Consider the following 9,843-nt stretch of genomic DNA (forward strand, 5'->3'; position numbering starts at 1 on the left):
GAAGCAAGGATTGAAAAGACCACTCCAAAGAAGATGACCATAACTGGAATTGATGGCCTACCCTCCTCTAAAAATCTATCAGGTCTAATCCCAAACTTGCCAAACATCCCTGTTAGGTCACCACCAGAAATAAAAGCTTCTAGAAAGGCAGCACTGTCCAGTAGAAATGTAATTTAAAATTTTCTAGTAGCCACATTTAAAATAATTTTTAAAAAGTGAAATCAATTTTAGTAACATTTCTTTAAGCCAAAATATCAAAAACATTAAACAATTAATTAATATAAAAATTATTTATTTTTAACTTCTATTTTAAGTTCAAGGGTACATGTACAGGATGTGCAGGTTTGTTACATAGGTCAACTTGTGTCATGGAGGTTGGTTGTACAGATGATTTCATCACCCAGGTATTAAGCCTAGTACCCATTAGTTATTTTTCCTGCTTCTCTCCCTCCTCCCACCCTCTACCCTCCAATAGGTCCCAGTGTGTGTTGTTCCCCTCTATGTGTCTGTGTGTTCTCATCATTTAGCACCCACGTATATATGAGAACATGTGGTATTTTGGTTTTCTGTTCCTGCATTAGTTTGCTAGGGATAATGGCCTCTAGCTCCATCCACAACCCTGCAAAGGACATGGTGTCATTCTTTTTTGTTACTGCAGAGTATTCCAGGTGTCTATGTACCATATTTTCTTTATCCAGTCTATCATTGATGGGCATTTGAGTTGATTCCATGTCTTTGCTACTGTGAATAGTGCTGCAATGAACATACACGTTCATAAGTCTTTATAATAGAACAATTTATAATCCTTTGGGCGTATACCCAGTAATGGGATTGCTGGATCAAACAGTAGTCTTTAGGTCTTTGAAGAATCGCCACACTGTCTTCCACAATGGTTGAACTCATTTACACTCCTACCAACAGTGTAAAAGCATTCCTTTTTCTCCATAACCTTACCATCATCTGTTATTTTTTGACTTTTTAATAACAGCAAAAAATGTGGAATTCTTCATGAATTTGTGTGTCATCCTTGCACGGGGGCCATGCTAATCATGCTAATCTTCTCTGTGTTGTGCCAATTTTAGCATATGTGCTGCTGAAGCAAGCACTGAAAAATTATTAATAAGAAACTTTACATTCTTTTTTTACTGCCTTCAAAATCCAATATATGTTTTATACTTAGAGTACATCTTAATTTGGGCCAGATACATTTAAAGGGCTCAATAGGCACATATTTGCTAGTGACTATCATATTGGACAGTGCAGCTCTAAGGTCATCATCAGACCTCGGTGCTTATCCCTATGTGGTTCTGTACATCTCCAAATCTGACCCAGTTTCTCATCTCTTCTTATTCTCCCAAATCCTTTTCCTGTGTTCTCTGGAACTCATGGTCTGTCATTAGAAAAAAAACCCAAAACTCCCTATTATTAATCTCATCTCAAAAATGTTCCTTTCAACTTCTTGTTCTAACCCAAACCTGGTTATCCCTTAGCACCCTGCTTCTCTTTCTGCTCTGTTAAAAGTGGTGGCTGCCTCTTCTCACATATCTTCAGGATCTGATGTGGGATAGATGCCTTCCTTCTGCCTCATTGCCCTGTTCAGGCCCTTTCTCCTCCTTCTTCTCTCAAAAACCCATTCCTTTGAATCAGATGCCAATAGATTATGGTACCTGCTATGTCTCCTTTGTTGTGGTCATTTGTTCAGTCTTCTGGTTGAGCAATTTATGTAGTCAGCATTTGATCGATCATATTCTTCTTCACCATCACACCTCTCAACATTCTTGGTGACTTCAGCATCTGCCTGATTCTTTTACCTCCTTACTTCCACTCATCTTTTCCTCTATCCCTTCTCAGGTACCCACCACACCACATCCAAATCTAGATTTAAGAATCCCATTTAAAAATGTTTCTAGCTCACTCAAAGTTCAGAATTCATTTGCCAACAATTCTTCAGCCACATTGTACCTACCCATCAGCTGATTCGACTTCATATTTCCTTCCTCATATCATCATTTCTCATGTCACCAATAATGAATTCCATGGTCCATCACTATAATTAACCTGATGTATATCCCCTTGCGCCTCTTTCCCTTATACTTGCTGGTAACCCTAAAGCTGATAAATCCAACATCTCACCTACTGTCATCCTTACCTGAACAGCTAAATGTGGTTAAGGAAAACGTACGATCATACTGACTGGTCTCATTTAAAATTTTTACTACAAATCTTAAATCATCCTTGGTATTACTCAGTCTTAGTTGATAACTTCATGTCTTATTTCACTGAGAAATTAGAAACCATCAAAAGGGAACCTATTCCTCCCACAACCAAATCTACCATCTATCATCTCTGCCTTCCCTCCAACTACACTGAATGGCATCTCCCTACTCCTAAGGCCAGTGCGTTGGCTTGGGAATTGGATTCCATCTCTTCCTCAAAGCCTTGGTCTCTGCAATTGTATGCTCTCTTACACATCATCCTTTTCCTTTTCTATTATAAAATTTTCTTAATGGCACACAAACATGCTATGGTTGCTCCCAACATAAACAAAGCCTTTATCTAAATAAAATCCTCCAACTAACACCCCATTTCTCTGCTCTCCTTTCTAACTCATCAATAGAGTTGTCTATACTTGCTGACTCCATTTTCTTCACCACCATTTCCCACTTTGTCCTCCAATCAAGCTTTTGTTCTTGTTACTCCAATGGAACTCTGTGGTCAAGGTGGCCAATGACTTTCATCCAGCCAAATCAAATAACCAATTCTCCGTTCTCATTTTACTCAAAGTTTTGGTGGCATTTTATACAGCTCGTTACTCCCTCCTTTTTCAAATCTCTGTTTTTGTTGTTTTTGGTAGTTTCCGGTTATTCTCCTGTAACACAGGTCACTCCTTTTCTGTCTCCTTTGATGCCTCCTTTTCCTCTTCCTGGCCTCTACTTTTTGGAGTACCCCAAAGCCATCCTTAGGCCTTTTCTCTGTCTAAACTCACTCTTACAGTGATACCATCCAGTTACATGGCTTGAAATGGTATCTATAAACTTATGATAACAAAATGTACGTTTATCTTCATTCCAGACTTCCTGTGAGCCTCACTTTATCTACCCTTGGATGTTTAATGGTCATCTCAAATTTAACCTGGTTAAACTGAAGCTTTTTATTTCATTTTCAATTTGCTCCCCCTTCTGTCTTCTGCCATTCAGTTAAAGGCTTACTATTCACTCTCATCCGATTCCTCTACAGACTCAAAGCTCTATCTTCAAAATATGTCCTGAATCCCTCTACTTCTTACCACCTCCACTGTTGCCACTTTAGTCTAAGGGACCATAATCCATAATCGTCTCTTGCTCAGATTTCTGTGGTAACTTCCTATGTGGTTTTCTTGCTTTCTTTTTGCTACTCCATCCGTACCCTTCAGTTTAGTCTTACTGTAAGGTACCCTTTAGGCATGATTGTAAGGTACCCTTTGATTGGTTTCATCATGGCTAGAATAAAATTCACACTCCTTATCATGGCCTTTAAGTATCTACTTCTCTTGGGTGCTGGGGTACTGCCTGTTTCTCCCACCACTCTCTCCCATGTTACTTTACTCCAGCGACATTGGCTGTATTTAAAATTTTTTAATATGCCAAACTTGTTCTAGTCTCAAAGCCTTTACATTCTATGTGAAACATTCATTCCCCCAGGTCTTCATAGGGCTTGCTATTTTACATCATTAATGCCCCAGTTTGAATGTCAGTTCCTAAGTAATAGATCACCCTGTTTCAAATAATTCCCTTTATTAATCTCTACTTTTTTACATGGCTTAATTTTCCTTCATAGCACTTATAACTACCTGAAGTTCTATTTTTAATTACTGTTTACTTTTTATTTTTTATTTTTTAAATTATTCACTAGAAAGAAAGCTTTGTGAATGAAGGGACGTTGTCCTACTCACTGCTGTGTCTCCTTCATGTAGAACACTACCTGGCACACAGTGAGTGGTGAGTAAATGAGTCTGAAACATTTCAGGAAATAGATCATGTAGTTGATGAAATCAGAATTAGTTGTTTGAATTGTCTTCTAAGCCTTCTAAGAACAAAAGGCTCTAGTACAAAGTAAGCCCTGCAATCTAGTCCATATCAGGAGCTTGTCCCAGTGCTCATTAGTGGTTGGATGCAGCAATTCCCAACGATTCCTGCTAATCACCTAATTTGCCTATTTCCATCAATAGTTACTGGCTATTTGTTTCTGCTGCCCAGTCTTCACCTAACTTGCCTTACAAGAGCTTGCTTTTAAACTGAGAATTTCTTTGCTTGCTTTGCCATATCCTTGCTTGGCTTTTCTTTCTTTAACAAGCACAACAGCATGCTGCTGCATCTTCAAAGAGTAAATTAATTCTGTCCGCAAAAGGGTCAAGTGCTAGAAAGTGCATAGCCATGCAGTTTGCATGGCAGGATATAGAAGATATGATGCTAATAAGATTCTAAGATGAGAACAGCAGACTGTCTCTGGGGATTCAGATGAAGGGGTCTGTAAATTTTAAAAGAAATGGTCTCCGAAAACTAATGATGTCTGCTTTCCAATTCATTAATAATGTGGAGTGGGGAGATGGGAGTGAAATCCAGGCCATGCTTTGAAATATCAAAATGTAACGAGGAAGAAAACAGTAAGAGCCATCTCAATGGGGTCATAAAGCTGGGAGAAGGAGGCAAACCGTAAGAAGATGTGGTGGTGCTGTATGGAGGGGAGGGAATCAATCCACCCCATGTGTGTATATTTATGTGCATATAGTACCTTTATCTGTACACGAGTAGATAAAAAGTTCTGCTAGGAAAAAAATACTGCAACATTGATAAGGCTTTTGCAATTTTCATATTTAAGATGACTCAGAATATTTCAAGTATTGTAAAAACACATCTAAGCTGTCTGCCTTTCCATATTTACAAACCCTGCCCTTCACCTCTTTGCATTGCATACAAGGAACTGAGTAATAAGAACCTCAGCCTTGTTTGTAGTTAATAGTGGAAGAAAAAACCTTCAGGCAAAGCCTAATGAACCAAGAGCAATTCTGAGCTCTCCTCTGTAATATCTGCCGAGGCAGTGTCTTTCCAAGGGCTGCCTGGACATATCGTGTGACCTTGCTGCTTTACATCATTAAAATTTCCCATTACTGGAATGGTTTTTGCATGGAGGGGCTGTTGTGCAGATATTATGGCTGAGTTTCTCCCTGCTGCCTTCCGAGTTTGCTCTAATAGAAAATGCCTCTCTGCGTGAACAGTTCCCGCGAGCTGGGAGGTGTGCAGCAGCAGGAGAGTTTAGCTTTGGCTTTTATTTTGACAAAGCTATCACATTTTGCCGATTGAGGTTATGGTCTTTCCTTCTATCTCTGTATTTTGTCTGCATGATATTTTCTGATCTCCCTTTTAAACCCCCATTAGTTACAATTGAGGCTCTGGGGTGGCAGCCTGCCTTGGAGCCATGATATCGTCAGTTTTTCTTATGAGCCACTAAATTGACTGACTGATTCAGTGGGGTTCAGTCATGTGGAACCTTTCCAACGGGCCTAGCCTCAGAAAGGAGACCCCTCTGTGCCAGATAGAGGCCTAGGGGGTTAGTGCAACCCCCAAGGGGCCAACAATTTTAAAAGCAAAAAGAAGTGCTGCCTCATTTTCCAGGGCCATAGGTTCTGTCGGCCACTTCCTTCAGAGCTTCCTTCTTCCGCACGTAGCCGGCTGCACCATGAAGCTATGGAAGTTGAAGAAATTGGTGGCATTTCCTAATCCAGGCCACAATCCCCAGACCCATTTTATCACCCTCCTAAGAAGCTGTTACACTTTCGTGCAACTCTGATCTTATGATTTTAGCAGAAAGTTTAACAATAACAAATGCTTTTGCCTAGAGGGAGCGGAAATATTTCAAAGTACTGGTTATACAGCTGTAAACTGTTTAGAACCAATTGAAGGGGGGAGAGATTCATTGGCCACCTCTCCCAAGTCTCTAAACAAACCATAGCAGATTGAGAGGTTTTGAACCCAAAGCTAGTGCCCTAGTTTCTAAAGCAAGATAGTGTGACCATTTCTTTTTCCATGGCTTTACTATTTTCAGTGAGACAGTGAATTCTTACTGATAAATGCTTCTGAAGCTGGGAGGATAGCACAACCACATGCCTCAAACACTTCACTTTGTTCACCTTCTCTTGAATGTGTGGGACGTGGCAGTCTAGAGTGGGGGCTGTCGGGAGAGGGGGTTGTAGAGGTGAGGAATTTATTTCCCCAGGAAATCTCATTAGCGATGCAGTGCCTGTTTTTCATTGAGGTTTCTGCTCCTTAGCTTTGTTTTCAGCTGAGTAACCGAGCCTGAAAGCCGTCTGGTGACTCACAAAAGGTCACGCTGAGAGTCGGGGGCACAGACCAGAGCACACTGCCTACCTGTGATTGATGTGTATTAAAGCTGTCTTGAGCCACTCATAAACACAGCAAGAATCCTGTTCTCTTTTCATCAGTGCTCTTGACCAAGACTTGATTTACTGTTTTGAAATCAGCTGCTGCTTCAGTCCTCTACAATAGCTTCTTTAATAGCTTGTCATAACAGTTGATGACAATTTGGAAAAGCTCACATATTCAATATATTTTTAAAATTGACTTTGCACTATGCCAGGTACCAAGGCTTTATAAACAGTCTAATTGTTCCTTGAGTGTTTGCTGACCTAAAGGAAAGTGTTGATGAATCACACCCTCCTCTTCTATCTATGAGGGTATTGAGATGTGTATTCAATATTGTAGCAAATCACTGTTGAAAATTGGTTCCGTGTCCCTGAGGCTACTTACCTCAAAAGGTGAAACGGCAGAAGTACCTGCTATAGAAGACTGACCAGCTCTGCTATTTCTGGATGAGATTGCTTTAAAGTTTGTAGGAGAAGGGATTGAAATTGGATCAGAGTGTTATAAGTGACAGTACAATTCTCATTCTGGTAAAGAATAATCATCATCATCTATAGCCATTGAGTGGGTTTTCTCAGTTTGATACTTATGGCTATGCTATAATGAAGTTTAAGACTGATGTCAATATGACTGAGACAGTAGTTGTATAATCTTAGAATAAATGTGTGCACAGAATATGTGACTTATCTGAAGTGCAACAACAATTAGATGTAAATATTTCTGATCAATTTGATTGTCACTTTTTGATGGCCTGCACAAGTTGAAGGGCCCCCTGACTTCCCAGTAGCTACTCTAAACCTGTGTCCAGGAATGCCCCCTGGGGTGATTTTCAGAACAGGTACAGCAGCCATTTAGAATGAATGCACCACTTGCACAGAACAGATGCTCCCCACAGCAGCCAGTGCCACTGTACCAAAACATCCAACTGAGTTTCAACTCTGCTTCTCACTCCTCTCCATACACACAAATCTAACCTATCCTTCCTTGGCCTAAGTTGTACTTTCTTCATGAAGCCTTTCTTATTCTATAGTCTCTTTTTTTTAAAATTCTGAATTCCTACAACACTTAACAACCTCTGCATCCCAATTGTCCCTATAGTGCTATTATTCTGCTTTTCTATATTCATCATAGCAGGATGTTGTGGACCTGCAGACATTTCAAAAATATTTTTGAACATGGAATATTCTGGTGAAAATGCCCAGAGATGATGTTTTAAAGTGCTACGTTTGGTATAGGGCTCATTTGAATTTCTTTTGTGTGCTTAAGCTTGGTATCCAAGTTCTCCATTTTCTTTTAGAGGAGCCACCTGAACAAAAATTACATTTCAGCAAAGAACTGTATAGCATCAGGACACTGTTACCAGTGCCTCTTTTATTGTAAACATTCTTTTCTCGTATACTATACTCTGCACATTTTCCAGATGAGAAACTTTGCTCCATTCTCTTTAATTTGGAGTGGAATTATGAGTGAGGTCTGCTATAGTGATGGAAGAGTTCAGTTTTCACCAGGTCCTATGGAGAGTTGTATATATTATAATTGATTCTGTATATAATAGGTCAGAGTTTCAGATTTGTGCAGCATGTAATTTCTCTTCAGAACAGCAAAAAATACATATTGAGATAAATTCACAGGAAGTTCCCCAGCATTCGGCTTTTTGCTAAAAGGTTAATTTGATTATCTGAAACTGGGAATGTGGTTTTTTTCCTCCATAGAAATGATATCAAGAGAGACAAGGTTTTAAGCCAGCCCTACTGTGAGTTATCCTCAAAGCCTGTAGCAAAGAAGGGAGCCTGAACTCTGCCAAGAGCGTTTTAAAAAAGAAAGACAGAGATGGATCTTTGAGTAAGACTGTGAGGGGAGAACCCTCAAAGCACTGAGTATTGTCCCTAGATGATGGCTAATGTATTTCTTTTGTAAAGCTAGAGTAGGGTGTCAGGGGTCTTGTAAAGCTGGTGTGAATAAGTGGGGAATTACCAGTTGCTTCTTGGAAACAGCTAGGATAAGCCATGTGTGACAGTAAAACAGACATCAGAGCAGAATTAGAAGAGCTAGTTCTAGTCCTGGCTCTGCTACAAACTCTGGTTAACCATCAGCATGTCACTGTACCTCTCTGGCCCTTTTCCTCGTCTACAAGATGAAGGGTTTCACTATACAAGGCTCCTTTCAGCGAAGCATACTATGACAATCATGTTTTTTGGTTTGTTTGTTTGTTTGTTTGTTTGTTTTTTGAGACAGAGTCTCACTCTGTCACCCAGGCTGGAGTGCAATGGCGCAATCTCGGCTCACTGCAACTTCTGCCTCCTGGGTTCAAGCAATTCTCCTGCCTCAGCCTCCTGAGTAGCTGGGATTACAGGCACACACCACCACGCCCAGCTATCGTCTTTCTTATAATGCTGTCTCTACTAAATCTGTTCTGTCCTCCTTTTCATGATGCCTCTGTATATTCTTATATTTCTTTCATTCTGATGAATCCAGCCACTCCTTCCACTCAACCCACTCACGGGCTAACAATAATAAAACAGAGAAGGGAAAAATACTTAAACACATACTGGTTATCACAGTCCATATTTTATTTACTATAAATATGTCCATGTTACTCTCTGTCTTAATCGGAAAGCCCTTTGAGAAAAAAGACTATGCCTTCTTTTGTTTATAACAGATTTTAAAGCACCTGATGGATTTGGAAAATATTTAATGAAGACAATGATGCTGACATCTCAAGTTAAAAGGTAGTATTCCTTTTTCTATTATTTTAATATTTCTGAATGCATAGCAGAATATTGCTTCTTGTACATACACTTGTCATTTTTTGCTAGTGCTAATGGATACAGTTGGTACAATTGTATGACACTGACAAAGCCACCTGTGACTGTATTAATTTGGTTTGAATTATATAGTGTTTCACAGTGACCTGAAAACCTACTCAGTTATATGCCAGTATGTGTGTGTGATTATCTTCCCTTACAGAAATATAGATAGCATTATTACTTCAAGTTGATTGTTCAGACTTTCTGTCCCTATTTACCCAAGACTAGTTTTTGTAGCTCAAATTTTAGCATTTTGTCAGGTAAGATTGCAGGTGGCAGATGTCACCTAATATTTGGATGAATATTTTCAAAATCAGTTTTTTCCTATAAACCCCTAATGGATTATAGAACAACTTCCAAGCCTGTGCTTTCATGAGTAACTTAAGTTCTTAACTGCAGTATCACTGAATGTGAGAAGAGTTGCAAGTAATATGCTAAAAAGCTTTCAGATCTTTTCTTTTCTTTCACAGCAAAAGGATTATAGCCAATGACATGGCTAGTTACATTTCCCAGCCTCCTTCCCAGTTAATTACAACCACATGAGTAGTTTTTCTCCAGTGTGAGTTGGCAGGATGTGTACCACTTCTGGGCTGGTCTTTTGAGAAATCAGGTGTGCCTTC

General features: G+C 39.6%; 1 pseudogene; it reads right to left on the reverse strand.

Moving 5' to 3' along the window:
* Positions 1-990: 990 nt before the first annotated feature.
* Positions 991-1,106, reverse strand: LOC112437503 (U6 spliceosomal RNA; annotated as a pseudogene).
* Positions 1,107-9,843: the final 8,737 nt, after the last annotated feature.

This window comes from Pan paniscus, chromosome 18 (assembly GCF_029289425.2).
Source record: "Pan paniscus chromosome 18, NHGRI_mPanPan1-v2.0_pri, whole genome shotgun sequence".
In the NCBI taxonomy this organism is placed as follows: domain Eukaryota; kingdom Metazoa; phylum Chordata; class Mammalia; order Primates; family Hominidae; genus Pan; species Pan paniscus.